Source organism: Wyeomyia smithii, chromosome 1, assembly GCF_029784165.1.
Source record: "Wyeomyia smithii strain HCP4-BCI-WySm-NY-G18 chromosome 1, ASM2978416v1, whole genome shotgun sequence".
Taxonomy (NCBI): Eukaryota; Metazoa; Arthropoda; class Insecta; order Diptera; family Culicidae; genus Wyeomyia; species Wyeomyia smithii.
The window spans coordinates 68,872,027-68,890,485 of NC_073694.1; the positions used below are offsets into that span (position 1 = coordinate 68,872,027).

At 39.1% G+C, this 18,459-nt stretch overlaps 2 protein-coding genes and 1 non-coding gene across 3 annotated transcripts in view; 1 reads left to right on the plus strand and 2 right to left on the minus strand.

Moving 5' to 3' along the window:
- The window catches only part of LOC129718443 (RING finger protein 17), a 580,234-nt gene that overhangs the window by 101,224 nt on the left and 460,551 nt on the right, over positions 1-18,459 (plus strand). The window lies entirely within an intron of this gene.
- LOC129718444 (uncharacterized) overlaps positions 1-18,459 on the minus strand; it is a 243,557-nt gene that overhangs the window by 99,754 nt on the left and 125,344 nt on the right. The window lies entirely within an intron of this gene.
- On the minus strand, positions 3,808-3,881 carry Trnai-aau (transfer RNA isoleucine (anticodon AAU)). Its single transcript has one exon. It is a non-coding gene; the product is annotated as a tRNA-Ile (tRNA).

Below are 18,459 nucleotides of genomic sequence, written 5' to 3' on the forward strand. Positions count from 1 at the left end.
GGACAAGATACAAGTGAAATAATGAAAACACGAAGAAATCACTCAATTGTTACCAATACATTCATCAACGTCTTAAGCTTTGCATTTGAGGTTTTTGACTTCACTCTCAGAACTATTGGAATATTGTTTAGCAAACAAATTATATTATTCTTGAGGTAAAATATAGTGATAATTCTGCGTTCCTTTGATAGTTTTGACATTTTCCATCCGATGTTGACTTTTAGTTTGAGCCGCTTCGTAATCCGCTTGCTCGACGTAAGCGAATGGCATTGTTTTGCTTTGGGTTTCCACAGCACATTCGTAGAACGATACCGCATCTGTAATCAGCCTGTCTCTGTTGGGAGATAAGCTATATTTACAGGCAGTTCGCTGGATGGTTCCACCAACTCCGTCACATGGGCATTTCCCGTGCGAGCTTGCGTGAAAATTCCACTCCGCGTTCATTTGGAAATCATCTTTCATAAACGTAATGTTTGTAAAATTATACTTATTTTTGCATTGATTTTCAGCGCCGTCAGAGAAAACATGCGTTTTTGATACGTGTGGCAGATTTCTCTTCATGTAACTAAACAATTCATTGAAGCAACAGTGAACAAGCACATAGTTGTGGTCGAGAACAGGTGTTATTATGATTAAACTTTAATGCTCTAACCTCCCATTTTTCAAGTAGTAAATTACAAATGGGTGAATGGCCACCATTTGTCTGGCGAAGTATCTTGTCCACTAAAAAAAGTGGTCCATCTATGGCAGTTCTACCCTATCCAAATAAGTTGTTTATAAAGACCTATTCAAACAATGTACTTCGTGCATACTAAACGATGTGCGTTCAGTGTGCGCTGCGTGGCAAGCAGCGCTTGCTGCTATATCGATCGCGCGGCGCGCGTTGAAAATTTTAAAACTCGGTATAGAAAATTGGCTCGACGGCCACGTTTCTTTCGCGACACACCTGATTTTTTAAATGTATCTTGTAGGAATTTTTCTCAGCTTCCCAATGATTGTCTCAGAATTAAAATCGGTGGTTGCCAACCTGTTCAAAAACGCGTTTTAATGATAAAATTCAAAATGGCGGCGAATCCAAGATGGCGGTCAAACTTTTGAATACACCACATGAAAGCCCTAGATGTTTTCTGTATAATGAAATACTGTTTGTAGAGGGTTTTGGGACAAATATTTGAAATATAGCTCGGTAAAAATATTCGATTTTCACTTTTCTAAATATTTGTTCACCCCTTGGCGAACAAGGGGTCCACCAAATGGAACAAATTTATGTGCAGTTATTAATTTTTTACTGCGTTTAATCGAACTAAAATAAAAAAATCAATTTTCAAAGACCTCGTGTCACTAGTAGCCTGGTTTCAGCGAGAATTGCCCACATATGAGTAGGCGAGGCAAAGCTGCGTGCTGTTGATTAAATTAACTGTATCTGGGCTAAACTTATCATAGACCTACACTGCCGATACCCGGATAACTGTCCCATAATGAAAAACAACATGTTGAGAAAACGGCGATTTTATATTATCAGTGAATTTTCGGATTTCCAGTAATTACATCCAGAACCAATGACCATAACAACTTCATGGCACCACAAGTTTATCGTTGAGAACAAAAAACCATGGATGGAATTGGTTTTACGTTATATGACTTGAATAAAAGACAAAATGGGACAAAATATGCGGGTACATTTCAAATGTACTCGCATATTTTGTCCCATCACATATAAATTCAACCAGCAACCGGCAGTATCATTGGCAACGTAATTTATACTACAGAAAAACAACATTAGTCTAGGTAATTAATTGACATACTTCTATATGCCTAATATAATCCGATATACACTAATCTGGAGCAAAATTATATGTTTGCAGTTGGTACCACTATGCAGTGGGACTGTAATGCGGGTACTTTTAATATGAGACAAAAACAACTTGGTATTTTTTCCATGTTTTTCCATACAAAAGAATAAATTTTAATTTTTTCCAGAAAAATGATAACAATTAAGTCGATTCCCGATGATAACTCAAAAGTGACCAAAATCAGTATGGGACAGTTATGCGGGTACCGGCAGTACACCGTGATAATAAAAAAAACTCAGTGAGCATAACACAATGAGCATAGCGCAGAGCCCTACGTAACCGCTACAGAATACTTTATCAACTGCATGAGAACGCTCGACCTCATACTGCCAAAGTTGGTGAAAATCACAAAGAAACGCTCAAATACCTTACCATAGTTCCAAAATGTTACGCCATCCGATCCGATTATTGCTTGTTTCATTCGATGGCACATGGTCTGGTTGATCAGCAGTTCTGCTCCTTGAAAAATGTCTTGATTCGTGGTTAGCCTCGAAGACGTTACTTTCATCGTAACGGTATTGAAGCTCTGCCAGGAAGATTGGACAAAGCTGTAACTAACGATGGACAACACTTCATAATTAGTGAGAACTTAGTTGCTCATCTTAAAGTTTAAAACTCGATTTTCTATTATGCATATTTGCATTTTTTCAAGTTCTTAGGCTGTTCATGCATGGAACTTCTTAGTTTGTGATTTTAAGTACGTGTCTTAGCTTGTTCTTCATATCAACGGACTCGTAGTTTACTCTCATGAAAAGTTACTTTCAAAGATTTCTTGTACGATTATATGATTGTGTCCAGTATGACTGACCCGTCTTATTTTCACATCAACAGTTCTCAAGTGCAGAATTTATGAGATATCATAAGATATCATGAGAAAACAATGCGTTTTAGTTTTCGTTTCCAATACAATTGCCAATTATTTCTTTTCGGTGTAGGGTTGTTGTAGAAGATTTGGTTTGCGTATTACGGAATCAAACTATTTTCCATTTATTCGCGAATTGAAACGTGTAATTTTGTGCGATACGAATGATTGGTGATTACAATGTGAAGCCGAAATTATTTACCTATTTTTTTAAAACTAAAAAAAAGCAACGTCTCTTATGCATGCTCCCATACGGTTTCAAATATATTGTCCCACGGTGCCCGGATGCCCAGAGACTACCACCAACCACGGTGGATCCAGATCATTTCCTTTTCAAAAACACTAGTTTCTCCCTATAGTTAGTCTTTACACTTTTTTTTTGCGTATCCCCCGTGTAAAAAAAGATACTCTACTGTGTGTATTCAACCATTCATTACATTTCAACATGAAATAATGTGTTTTTCTCGAACTGTGTCACAGTATTTTTTTTTTCTTTTTCAGGTAAGTCCGATTTCCCAAAATGTGTGAGATGAACGCTATTATTGCAATAAAGTAGGTGCTTTCAACGAAAATGTTTTCATGAACTATTCCCACTTTAGCGCAGTTATGAACAGAAAGTATTATCCATATCGGTTCACAAATTAGAAATTTCTAACAGTGCAGTGAAGTCACTATTTAAGATTGGCCACAGCTTCTAACAAACCCTAAAAAAAATCGGCAAGATAATTTTCGAACAACCAAACATCATTTGGATTTGAAATGTCATGCGGCCGTAACAAGGTGTAACTTACTCTTAATTAGTCGGATCTCTATTCATGTTTGAGAGAATATTTTCAAGGAGTTGTACTCAAAGAAAGAGCAAAAAATATATTTTTTTCAATTTTAAAAATTAAATAATTGTAAAGAATTAAAAAAATAATATGTTCACAAATCCACATAATATAATATTCACAAAAGAATAAAGTACCCAAAAATTGATGAATCATCCGCCAGCCATTTTTTTTTTATTGAAGTTACACATTTTAAAATTTAAATGAAGACCGGGCATCGATTGCTACAGGCTCACGAGAAAGAAGTTTATAAAAAGTGAGCTGGCTCCAGCGAGGATCGAACTCACGACCTTCGCGTTATTAGCACGACGCTCTAACCAACTGAGCTATGGAGCCGCTTGGTGATTTCACTCATCACAGACCTTGCGTCTCCTTAGCGATGATTTCATAAATATGATTTAATATATCTCAAAAAACGTAATCAACGTGCGACAGTTTTGAAATTTAATTTTAGCCAGAGTGATTTTCTTTTTCACCTTGCGAAAATAATGAAACCAAACAGAGTACGTACACAAATTAAGTCCCATCAAACATTCGCATCATTCCGAATCCACCGAATCAACAGCACTAGGAGTGTTGATTTGTGCTGAAAAAATAACAATAGGATAAACCACCAATCCATCGGAATTTGAAACAAAAACAAATGAAAAAAAACATTGCCGCAAGTGCAACATGTGCTCTGCTGATTCGGATCCGACAACGCGTTTGATGATGTTCTGGCGATTGTAATTTTTATTTGCTCAATCAATTGCGGTTTTTTTTATCACGAAGTATGTGCGAACGTAGGGCCAAAAGGTATACAGACAAAAAATGATGTTACGCGGTGGACTAGATTTTTACTGAAACACTGTCATGAAACAAAAAAAATCGTTCTAAAACTCGAATTCGCCCCAAAGCGTAAAACTATAAATAGGTTTGTAACTGTTCATGCGATCAGGTGGATAATATTTTTAGGTAACTAATTAAGTCCACTCTAAAGTCTGTACCATTTCTGCATATGATATTGCATTTATAAACGCTGCATTCGTTATGCCCTACAATTGAAATCGTCAGGTAGTTAGGTACTCTATCTGTTTTTTGCCTTTCTCCTAGAGAGGTATAGCAATCACTGGAAAAACCGAAGGTATAAAAGTGGTCCCAATGGCCGAATGTCATGTACCACTCGACTACTTCCGACGAACTGAGCATTTTCTGTATGTATGTATGTATGTGTGTATGTGTGTGTGTGTGTATGTGCAACTTTTTTTTCTCACTCACTTTTCTCAAAGATGGCTGGACCGATTTTCATAAAATTAAATGCAAATGAAAGGTCTAGTTGCGCCATAGGTTGCTATTGAATTTCATTGTAATCGGATTTTTAGTTTAGAGGTTATGTATCAAAATGTAAAAATCACGAAACATCAATATCTCAGAAACCGCACAACCGATTTCAATAAAATTGGTTTCAAATGATTGGCCTGTCCCCAGAACCCTTAACTTTTGAATTTCGTTATGATTGAACATATGGTTTAAAAGTTATGTAAAGAAAAGTTATCCTGAGGTTGTTTAAACTCACTCATTTTTCTCAGTGATGGCTGAACCGATTTTCACAAAATTAGTGTCAAATGAAAGGTCTAGCTGCCCCATAGGTTGCTATTGAATTTCACTGCAATCGGATTGTAACTTTGTCCGTTGTTCATATAAATGTGAAATCACATAATGAAAGTAAATATAGTGACTTTCTCCTAACGATCACTGGCTAATTAAAAGGTAGAAAAATGATTGAAATGGCCGAATGTCATATACTACTCAACTCAGTTCGACGAATCCAGCATTTTCTGCATATATGCATGTATAGGTGTTTGTGTTTGTGTGTGGGTGTGTACGTGTGTATGTGCACCTTTCTTTCGCATTCACTTTTCTCGGAGATGGTCTGACCGATTCTTTCTATCTTGGTGTCAAATTAAGGGTCTATTTGCCGCTTAGGTTGCTATGAAATTTCATTGTAATAAAACTTTTAGTTTTGGCGCTGCGTCAGAATGTGAAAAACGCTCTTATATCTCAAAAGCTATGAACATAGTTGAATTCAAATAAATGGGCTTTCAAACCCTTAAACAATCAATTTCATAATGTTTAAACATGTGGTTTGAAAGTTACAGGAAGAAACGAAACCCGCAGACTGTTTAAAACTATAGCTACGATCAAAATATGTGGCCTCAACATCATTCAAATTTAATATTGTACTATTTCAATGTTTGCGGCCTTGCTCGGGATTGAAGTTGAAATTAAACGTCATTTCTATCATTTCACTTTTTGTCTTTCTCCTAGAAAGGTATAGCAATCACTGCAAAAACTAAAGGTATAAAAGTGCTCAAAAGGGCCGAATGTCGTATACCCAGTGTTATGAAAATGACTGCAAGACAATGACAGCAAATTTTCAACTGATCCGGCTCTCATTGTATTGCACAGCTCTCACTGCTTCCCACACGTTCGGTGAACAGTTCGACAGCAACTAACGACAGTACACATGCAATACAATGCCATACGGACTGTTATTTTTCATCTTCATATGTGTGTTGGTATTTCCAAGCTGTCGTAAATGACAGCCTATAATCTTCCGACATCCTTCAACACGAATCCGAGCGGGATGTCAGGTGATTATGATCACGACAGTAAGGCCGATGAAAGAATGAAAGAGAGATGGTGCGAAGCACGTTTTTTCTTACGTGGGGAATAATATCAACAATGGAAACGGTTTGCTCTGTATTCAATATGCCACCGGCCTGTGAAAAAGGAGAAACGAAAAAATGCAAGTCGATGACAGCCGCAGCCGATCAGCAGGCTGTCAACAGGAACAGGACATCCTCAAAATGAGCAACCTAGGCTGTCATGTCCGAACAAACAAAATACATGCGCAAGAATGAGCTGTCGTACGCAACACAACACCGTTTCTTTGCCTTGTTTAAGCTGTAGCTGTATGTGAGGTCTCATGAATAGCGCATGCATGAGGCTGTTAGAGTGAAGAGAGGGAAAAGTCGTCAGTCGCTCTCCAGTCATTCTCCTAAGCTTGCATATACCACTCGACTCAGTTCGACGAGCTGAGCATTTTCTGCATGTGTGTGTGTAACGCTCTCCCAATCTCACTCGATTTTCTCAGAGATGACTAAATCGATTTCAATGAAATCAATTGCAAATGAAAGGTCTAGTTGCCCTTTAAGACCCTATTGAATTTTATTGTAATCTGATTTCTAGTTTAGAGGTTATGTATCAAAATGTAAAAATCACGAAACATCAATATCTCAGAAACTACACAACCGATTTGAACGAAATTGGTTTCAAATGTACGGGCTACCTAAAAACCCTGAACTTTTGAATTTTATGAAGATTGAACATATGGTTCAGAAGTTATGGAAAGAAACGTGTTCTGGAGACTGTTTATTCTCATCAGTGTCATATTGAAAGTCTTGTTGCCCCATAAGACCCTTATGTTTTTTTTTGCGAACGGATTATTACTTTTCCTGTTATGTTTAAAAATGTGAAATCCAGCTATGAAATGGAACATATTCCGAAGACTACATAAACTCACTCACTTTTCTCAGAGATGGTTGAACCGATTTCTACAAAATTAGTGTCAAATGAGTGGTCTAGCTGCCTCATAACACCCTATTGAATGTTGCTGTAATCGGACTGTAACTTCGTCTGTAATGTATTGAAATGTGAAAATCACGAAACTTCATTATCTTAGAAACTACACAACCGATCTGAACAATATTGATATCAGATGAACGGGCTAGTGAGGGATATACTGATGAAATATGATTGAACACGTGGTTTCAAAGTTTGGCTCCCCCATACGTTCCCTTTTCATTTGATTGTAATCAAACTTAAGCAACCGTTATGTTTTAATTTGTAAAACAACGAAAGTCTATTATCTCAAGTATTACACGACTCTTTTGAACATAACTAGTGTCATACAAACGAGTCATCTCTCAAACTTACAAATAACAAACTTCATAAAAGTTTGATTTACTGTTCAAAAGTTTTGTAAAGAAAAGAAATTCAAAGACTATTCAACACTATAGCTGCTTTGATCAATATATATGGCCTCAATATGATTTAAATGTGGTATCGTACTATTTGAACGTTCCCGATATCGCTCGTGATTAAATTGTTCAAAATTAAGAGTCATTTCTTATATATCGCTATTTCTGAAGCACTAACATTACGTCAAATTTCATATTTTATACCTTAATTACAACATCAATATTTTAGAACCCAAAGAGTGAATATACCTTTTTGGATTTAAGCATTCATGTGAATCTATTTTTACAAATAATAAGTTTGAATGAGAAAGGCTGAGTCTGACCGCTAGGTGGATTAATTTAGGTTTTTGTCCGATGCACCAGAATTATTTTTTACTCTTGTTATAGTTCATAACAAAAGTATACAAATATAAAAGCGAATTTCAATTAGCAAAAAAGCCAAAACTTTTTGTTTGAGTGTACACGGTAATTTTACTGGTTTGATATAATTAAATTGTTCATGCCAATGGAATAAATATTGAAATTTTACGTTTTGAAGTTTTATTTATTTCAATCGTATTATTATCTCGCATTTTGTTTCAATGCAGGTAAAAATCAGTATTTTATCTTTTTAAATTACACGGTTCTACCAGAAAACAACATTCGAAACATCGATCTGTTAGTTAGATTCGCATACGAGTTGAAAGGAACAGAAACCGCTTTCGGGTGCGAATCTATGGCGAGGTCTTTCCTACCAAAGCGGAGACCGACGTCGTCACATCCGCTTCCATTGCCCAACGGAATCCGCAATACGTGATAACAGATAAACAAAAACAAAGAAAATCCGAAGCGATATCTATTTGCATTTCACTCCAGCACTGTCCGGTTCGGGTCCGGGTTCCGGCTGCCACTAGGGGCGCTGACGACGACAGATGAAAATAATGATGGTTCATTGGAAGCTGTCGCACTTCCCTTTGTCGGCTTACCGCGGCTCGGTGCGCTTCCGAAAAAGACAGCAGAGGAAATTTCCGCTCGCCGCTGCTCCGGGCAAATTTTTCGGTCTTTGGAGCTGAAAGTGTTTCGATTTTTTGAAGGAAACAAAAAGCTGCGAATGCGATTTTGCAAAAACTGAAGCCACCGAAACAAGTGACCGACAGAAACTTGCACATGGCAGAGTTTGGAATTCAATTACGGGTATCGAAGTTTTACAGTGAAAGGATAGAGTATACAGTTTTTCCACAGAGCTCTGGTGGTTTCGGTCCGAAGCAAATGCGATTGATTTTGCTTTTCTTACTTGTCTGCCAAACAAATATCGACGACATGGAAAGTAGCAACCGTGTGCTCCGAAGGTTGGCCGGTTTTGTGAGGCAGTCATGCGGCACTTACCGGGTATCCAGGATATGTCCTTTTTTTCGATTCCAGTGCGGTGCATCTTCTGCTGTACCGTAAAATGCAAAACGTTTTAAATGCAAGCATTTCATGCTGATTCAATGTGTTTTTGATTTATTGGATTTACCTGAAATGAGTTCAGAAAAAAAGGGACTTTCAGTATTCAAGTTTTAATTAATTATTTTGTTTATAGCGTTTTCTTATTTATCTAAAACTATTGGCAAGATTTCCGTCGGCTGTAAATCATTTTTCAATTCTAACGGTTTTGTCATTGGTAAAATTGTTTCCATGTGGTGTTATTCCTATTGACTATCTGGGTGATTTTCAGATCTCAAAGAGTAGCTTTAATGCGGAGTTCTTATTCGCTGATTTGCTTTAAGGTGTGTTTTACGATGGCGATCTGGTCCAATTTCACTAGTTATGTTGGAATAGTAATTTCAAACCATTATTGAAAGGTCAGATCGTTAACCTATTGTTTTTTTTTTCATGCATATCGAACCTGTTTGGCTCTGCAGAGGCTACAGATTTCACGATTTTGCTGTAGAAAATGTTTTCTCCACACAAAAGCGTTTTGTGATTTAGCCTAGTTGAAAAATAAAATAAAAGTGTGAAGTATTCAATGTGAGCGTTTGAACAACGAATGTTGAGTTAAGTAACGTTCACTTGTGTTATAAAACATGCATAAAACATGTAATAAAAAACTGTAGAATAGTGATGAAGGTTTCACAGAGGAGATCTATCGATTCTCTGATTTTATATTCGCCCGTTTATTTCACCATTATAGTTTTTCTAGGGTTAGGGTGATCCCAAAACTCATTTTATCTATAAATCTACTTATAAACTTAGGAACATCAATATATTTTTTGTTACAAATTGTTTAGCTACATCAAATAGTTTGAAAAGCCGAAAATTCTAGTCCAATCCATCTAAGTTAAAACGTTACAGCCGGTAAGCATTTTACATAACGTATCAAAAATTTAGAATTTTTTTTCGTTCACACAACATTTATTTGACACGGAAAAATTTAGAATTGAAAAATGTTTTCGGGATATTTTTTTAAAAGGAATGAAATTTTGAGATATTTAAAAATATTTAGAAAAGGACGAAATAAATAATTAGCTAGTCTCGCAGTTTTCCTGCATACTAACAGCTGGCTGCGAAATCTTTGTCAAATAAACGAAATGTGCCAATCTGGATAATAGAAGAAGGAATGATTCTTTGCATGTATTTAGTGTTGTATCTCCAGGATTCTTAAAACTAGTAAAGTGTATATAATTTCAAACAAACAATAAAAAAAAAAAATGTAAATAAAATGTTCTCATGAAAAATCGTTCTTTTCGATTTCGTTAGGGATGTATTCACTAAGAGCATTTCCAATTTCTAGTTTAAATTATGTTATTTGCAGTCAAAATGTTAGTTACACATAAAAATAAATTCAAATAATTCAATACAGTTGGTTCTTCTAAAAAACCGCAACAATTTTTTTCATTCACTTTCTAGTTCTTTCACCGACTAGTCATAAAAAATCTTAAGAGGCTGCCATTTTATATGGTTGAATATAAAAAAAGCTTTTTATTTGCAAATTTAAATTAAAGCATTTATCCACTAAGGGAACAATGGCTTTCAAATTTGATATAAATGCGCATATATTTTCCGAAATAATGATAAAATATGATGCAATTTTTGTTTGTTCAATTATGCAGACCTCTCGGTCACCAAAAGGTGAAATAGTTTCTAAAAAAGTTGAAATTTCAGTAATTCTTAATGATTTTATTCGAGCTATACCTCTGAAATTTGTTATCGAACTGCAAACAGCACTTTTTTATTAAATAGAATGATAGTGTAATGGTCTTATTCCAAGCACCATTGAGAACATAAGTAAGCATGCAAGCGGTTTGTCGCATCAGCATAAAACGTCGGTGCAATCACAGCACAAAACCGCATCGCAACCAACCTGTGCAATAAACAGATCGCTAAGTGCGATTCTTTGAACTAACATCACTCATCGAGTATAAATCAAAAATTGATGACGCTCCCGGGTCCGGCTTGGACGCCGGACTAAAGAAAGAACAATTACATGGCGACCATGCCAAATTAAAAAAAGATCTATTACACTAGGCTTCTATTACAATATGGCTTTTAGCCATCATCTTGAATTACATATAAACGCATTTTTGACCATGTTCACAACTACCAATTTTTTCTCTGTCACAAACATTAGAAAGCTGAAAAAAGGCCATAAAATGTTATAAATTAAGTCATTTTCAATTGGAAATCTTCAGACGGTAGTGACGCTGCTAACCACTTTTTTTTCTTCATCTATAATTTATTTGACACGGCACAAATACAATTCAATGTTTAACGGCGCCAATTATATCTGGTAGCTTACTTTCTAAAGTATCTTGATAACCAAAAGCAAATTTTTTATCCTCGCTGCCGACTACGAGCTGAAACTAAATCTAACTTAAAGCTAGAATGTTTTGCATTAAAAGCACTGATTTGTTGTTTGATGGTTTTCCATCGCCATAGGTAAGTAGCATATTGAATATGTTCCGCTGCTGGGCCAAGATATTACGGACTGGCATATTGGGTTGTCTCCCTCGTGCCTTGAGAATATCGTGCGGGTCTGATTGCTGTTTTCGGATCCGGGGTCTTAACGTGTTCTTGTCGTTTGGTTGGATGTAGGCGGAAGGGGATAGGACTAAACTGGGGCGTGGATGGATTTCAGGAAAACGTATATAAGGGACATGTAGGATAGGTCACGGCTCGCCAAGACATCACGAACAGGAACAGCCGGCTGCCTACTTTCGGTCTGCAGGGAAGCTATTAATTTAGACCTGGCGTCACGGTGTACAGAGCATGACCAAACCACATGCTCTATGTCGTGATAACCTTCACCACAGGCACAGATACCACTTTCCCCGAGCCCAACACGACGGAGATGCGCGTCAAATCTATAGTGATTTAACATAAGCCGGGACATCACGCAAATGAAATCCCGACCTACATCCAACCCCTTGAACCACGGGTTCGTCGGTACTTTGGGGATTATGGAATGTAACCACCTTCCCAATTCCCCTATGGTCCAAGCATTTTGCCAACTGATGATCGTATTCTGACGTAAAAGTGCGAAAAATTCATTAAAAGCAACTGGTCTTTCATAAATATCACCGTTTGTTGCGCCCACCTTAGCCAAAGAGTCCGCTTTCTCATTGCCCGGTATCGAGCAGTGAGAAGGGACCCACGCTAAGGTAATCTGAGTAGATTTTTCGGATAAAGCACTCACATATTCCCGTATTTTCCCCAGGAAATACGGAGAGTGCTTAACATCTTTCATCGATCGGAGAGCCTCAATGGAACTGAAACTGTCCGTAAAGATGAAATAATGGTCCGTGGGCATTTTTTCGATAATCCCTAGGGTGTACTGAATTGCAGCTGATTCTGCGACGTAAACAGAAGCAGGATTATCGAGCTTATGGGAAACGGTTAAATTGTTATTGAAGATACCGAAGCCAGTGGACCCATCGAGAAGTGATCCGTCAGTGTAGAACATATTGTCGCAGTTGATGTTTCGATATTTATTGGAAAATATTTTGGGGATCTGCTGCACGCGTAAATGATCCGGGATTCCACGAGTTTCATCTATCATGGATGTATCGAAAAACACAGTAGAATCAGAAGTATTTGCTAAGTTGACACGAATTGGAATATTCGAAAAAGGGTTAATATTTTGGGACATGTGATTGAAATACAATGTCATAAAACGGGTTTGAGAATTAAGTTCGATCAACCTCTCAAAATTTTCAATCACAGGACGGTTCAAGACCTCACATTTGATAAGAATACGAGAAGACAGGCTCCAGAAGCGGTTTTTCAATGGTAGAACTCCAGCTAAGACCTCCAAACTCATCGTATGGGTCGATTGCATGCAACCCAAGGCGATACGCAAACAATGATATTGTATTCGCTCCAGTTTGATCAAATGTGTGTTTGCTGCGGAGCGGAAGCAGAAACACCCGTACTCAATAACAGACAATATCGTTGTTTGGTAAAGCCTTATAAGGTCTCCTGGATGGGCTCCCCACCATTGTCCGGTTATTGTACGCAGAAAATTCACTCTTTGTTGACATTTTTTCATCAGATACCTCACGTGACAACCCCAGGTGCCTTTAGAGTCGAACCAGACACCAAGATATTTGTGTACCAAAACCTGAGAAATCGTTTTACCCATTAATTGTGTTTGAAGCTGAGCAGGTTCATGCTTCCTAGAAAAAACTACTATCTCAGTCTTCTCCGGAGAGAATTCGATACCTAGCTGTAAAGCCCAAGCAGACAAATTATCCAAGGTATCTTGCAATGGTCCTTGCAAATCGGCAGCTTTGGCTCCTGTAACAGAGATTACACTGTCGTCTGCAAGTTGTCTTATCGTGCATGAATTTGCCAGACATTCGTCGATGTCATTTACATAAAAGTTGTAAAGAAGGGGGCTTAAACATGAGCCCTGGGGAAGACCCATGTAGCTAATGCGAAAAGTTGCCAAATCGCCATGCGTAAAATGCATGTGCTTTTCGGACAACAAATTGTGCAAAAAATTGTTTAAAATTGGAGAAAATCCTTGCCGGTGAAGTTTACCCGAAAGAATGTCAATAGAAACGGAATCAAAAGCCCCCTTAATGTCCAAGAACGCAGACGCCATTTGTTCTTTGCGAGCATACGCCAGCTGAATATCTGTTGAAAGCAACGCAAGACAATCATTCGTCCCTTTGGCACGGCGGAAGCCAAATTGAGTTTCTGATAGTAGGCCATTTGATTCGACCCAGTGGTCTAAACGACGGAGTATAATTTTTTCCATCAATTTCCGAATACAGGATAGCATTGCAATCGGCCTATAAGAGTTGTGATCAGAAGCTGGTTTCCCTGGTTTTTGGATGGCGATCACCTTTACTTGCCTCCAATCCTGCGGCACAATGTTTTGCTCCAGGAACTTATTGAACAAGTTCAACAAGCGCCTCGTGGCATTGCCGGGTAGATTCTTCAACAAGTTGAATTTGATTCTATCTAACCCAGGCGCGTTATTGTTACAAGATAGGAGGGCAACTGAAAATTCTGCCATCGTAAAATGTGATTCTATCGCGTCGTGGCCCGGAGACGCATCGCGAACAATGTTTTGCTTAGGAACAGAGTCCGGACATACTTTCCTGGTAAAATCAAATATCCACCGACTTGAAGACTCCTCGCTTTCGTTGACCGTTACGCGATTCCGCATTCTTCGGGTTGTGTTCCAAAGAGTGCTCATCGATGTCTCCCTCGACGTCTCGTTCACGAACCGACGCCAATATCCGCGTTTCTTTGCTTTAGCCAAGCTTTTAAGCTTAGTATCAAGCTCCGAATACCGTAAATAGTCGTCAGGTATACCTCCCTTCTGGAAGGCCAAAAACGCGTCGGATCTTTGCGTGTAGACATCGGAGCACTCTTGGTCCCACCACGGAGTGGGAGGCCGTTCTTTGATCGTTACGCCGGGATATTTCTTCGTTTGGGCTTGCAACGCGGCGTCGAGAATCAAGCCCGCGAGGAGATTGTACTCTTCAAGTGGTGGATGATGTTGAATCGACTCGACCGCTTTTGAAATCATTTCCTCGTATAACTTCCAATCGACATTCCGTGTGAGGTCATACGGAATGTCAATTGGTCGCATGCGAGTTGACCCGTTATTAATTGAAATAAGAATAGGCAAATGGTCGCTATCGTGAGGATCGAGGATTACCTTCCATGTGCAATCCAACCGTAGCGACGTCGAACATAAGGATAGATCCAAAGCGCTCGGGCGCGCTGGAGGTTTCGGGATACGTGTCATTTCACCGTTGTTTAAAATAGTCATGTCGAAGTCATCGCAAAGGTTATAGATTAAAGAGGAGCGGTTATCATTGTAAAGGGAACCCCAAGCCACGCCATGAGAGTTGAAGTCTCCCAAAAGCAAACGTGGCGAGGGAAGAAGTTCTATTAAATCAAAGAGCAGCCGTTGCCCAACCTGTGCTCTGGGAGGAATATATATTGAGGCAATACAAAGCTCTTTACCATGTATTGTCATTTGACATGCGACAACTTCGATGCCTGGAATCGAGGGGAGGTTAATACGATAGAAAGAATAGCACTTTTTAATCCCTAAAAGTACTCCTCCATATGAGGTATCTCGATCAAGGCGAATAATATTAAAATCATGGAAGTTGAAATCAATATTTGAAGTAAGCCATGTTTCACAAAGGGAAAATGCATCGCATTTGTTTTTATTTATCAAAACTTCAAACGAATCAATTTTTGGTAAAATACTTCTACAATTCCACTGTAAGACAGAGATAGAATCCTTCATATACGCAGTTGAATTAGGCATCGAAGGATACAATCGCTGCAAGGAGGGGCCATTGGGCAGTCAACTGCTTCAAAAATGATCTAACTGTTGGGAGGAATGCTGTAAGAAAAATTTTAATTGGATCGGGTACATTGAAGGTTTCAAAAATCCAGTCCACAATGTCAGAAAATTTCACTAATCCAGAGTTTGTTTCATCAACTGGGAGTGCAAAAGGAACAACTGGGGTTTTAGATGTTCCTGGCAGTGCTGGGAACTCCTTCTGGGACTTTAAATTTGCAAGCCCAGGAGGAGTTTGCTTCGGTTTTTCCGCAGCACTGTTTGGTTTGTTTGTAACTTTCATTTCACTTTGAGAAATCTTAGGACCTTTTCTGGAAAGTTTAGGAGAAGAAATATTTTTCCTCTTTCTAGACTCCCCAGGATTGGCATAAGATGTTCCCGCTGATGAATCGTCAGAATCGGTTTCATCAGAGGACAACAGATCAAAGGGGTTCGATGTTATGGTAGAAGTGGTCACGGTCTCCTTCAGCATCTCAGCATAAGAACGCTTTGAACGCTCCTTAAGTGACCGCTTGATTTTATCTCTGCGCTGCATGTACACCGGGCATGTGGAGAGCTCATGCTGGTTTTCCCCACAGTGAATACATTTTTCAGCATTAACACTGCAAGAATCTTCCGCATGAGTCTCCCCACACTTGCCACAACGTGCCTTATTGCAGCAGTAGGCGGCGGTGTGGCCTAACTGCTTACAATTCAGGCAGTTCATGACGCGAGGCACATAAAATCGCACAGGGAGACGAACCCGGTGGATCGAGACGTAGCTTGGTAGTGCTGACCCGGCGAACGTAACTCGAAACGAGTCTGACGGAGTGTATACTGTTTTGCCACCGATGATCGATGCTGACCGCAGTTGCTTGCAGTCGAGCACCTTTACATCGGGACATGTGTTGTTCTTAAAGCACCCTTTGGCATTTTGCAATATACACTCGACGGACAGACTCGAATCGGTTATGACACCGTCGATCTCCACGTCTCGTGCGGGTATGTAAACGCGATACTCGCGTGTGAAGAGCTCAGAGCAAGCTATATCGTTGGCCTCTTTCAGGTTACTGATCACGACACGGAGCTTGTTAGGCCGGACCTTGAAAATTTCGGTCACGCCCTTGTACTCCTTCGTCAGGTCTTTAGAAACCTGCAAGATGCTCAACTGTTTCGATTTCGGTCCCGCCTTTGGCCGAAAATAGACAGTATAGCTGCCCTGGGCTCCGTCTGGGTAAAGCCTGGGGCGAGGGGGGACTGAAGAATGAACAGGGGAGGGGGTAACAGAAGGGTCAGGGTCAGAGGGGTTCGGGGATGGTGGCGAGGGATCTACATCCATCCCGCTAAGTCTAGCGCACTAGCGCCGACAAGAGCACGTACCTTTTTACTTCTCCCTGCCAGTAAGGTTGTTTGTCCGATCGTTCGAAGTTGCAGCCGTTACAGCCAGCAGCACCAATACAGCAGCACCAAACAGCCACCAGCAGCGAGCCAGGTGTGAGATCACTCCACACAGCGATACAACTCAACTGTCAACTGATGGCTTCTTCTTTTTCCTCTTTTGTGTCTCGTCCACTGCTGTAGCACAATTCAGCCAGCAGCCAAATCGGCTTACGCACCAGCTGGCAGTCACGATGCGAAACAGTTGCACAAAGGCGCGACCTTGAACCCGGATTTATTTCACTCGACCGGGCAAACAATGCCAACACTTGTTCACACGTCTTTTGATTTATATTCTATCGGAGCGATCACCAAACACGTCCGATACTGATGCGTGTTCGGCACAGAATGCTGCTAACCATTTGTTTCATTTCGGAGCACTTTCTGAACCACATGAAAACTACTCAAGAGCTAATGGGTTCGATGATGGCAATTTCGGTCACGGGTTACTTTAAAACACGTTTTATTATGTCAAAGCCGACGTTTCAAGGATATATTTCCTCGTCCTCAGGGCAAAGCAAAACAAACAGCCCTGAGGACGAGGAAATATATCCTTGAAACGTCGGCTTTGACATAATAAAACGTGTTTTAAAGTAACCCGTGACCGAAATTGCCATCATCGAACCCATTAACTATTTATTGGTCAAACAACGCTTAACACTACTCAAGAGCCGTCATGCATTATAGGGTATTTAGAAATAAACAAAAATGAAAACTTTTTGCGGGGATTTTGCGAAAAGCTCACACACATGCACACACTTTCACAGACCATTATTATTAAGACAAAATGCACCAAAAGGCCTGAGAACATCATTCAATTCGTATGACGTACCAATCTTCGTTTGACGGTCGTTAAATATAGAAAGTGATATAAAAACGACGAAATACCTATTGTAAAGTACGTTTATCAACCACTGCACAGTAATCTAAATTCGAAAAATCGTGATCGTTTTAGACTTGACTGTGAAAATTGATTTTTTGTACCCAGCGTCTTCAGCAACTTTGTTTCGTAAAATGAAACTTTACGTTTTACGTCTTCGTTTTTTCGATTAATCCCCTTAACAGTTAGATATATTTTTTTTTTAATTTTTAATACCAGATTGCTTCCTTCAGCAAAGTTGTAGAAATACTGCGACTTCCGGTTTCTCGGAAACAACCTAAAATGGGCGAGTAGCACCCGAAATGTGCATTTTCTGGAATTGAAATGATGCCTGAGACCGGAAATCAACTTCAGGCGCCATTTTCAATTTCAAGATTGTGACTTTCGGTCCGCCTGAAGTCGTTTTTAAGTTTCTTGGGATCATTATGATGCCAAAAGTTTTCATAAGAGGTGATATTTTGTAATTTTGGATGTTTTCCGGAAACCGGAAGTCACGCATCTGCGCATTATCCCGATTCCTAAAATACCCATATTGGGTGGTATTCGGCCATTTTAGTTTGTTCTTCGGAAACCGGAAGTCACTACCTTGAAATTCAAAATGGCATCTGAAATCGTTTTCAGGTTTCTGCACATAATCCTGGTTCCGAAAGTACTTATATGGGGTGGTATTTGGTCAATTTTTACTGTTCTGTTCTGTACTGTACTGTACTGTACGGAAGTCACCATTTTGAATTTAAAAATATCCTCTGTAATTGATTTTTGATTTCAGCTTCAATTTGATTCCGAAATTGGTGGTATTCTACC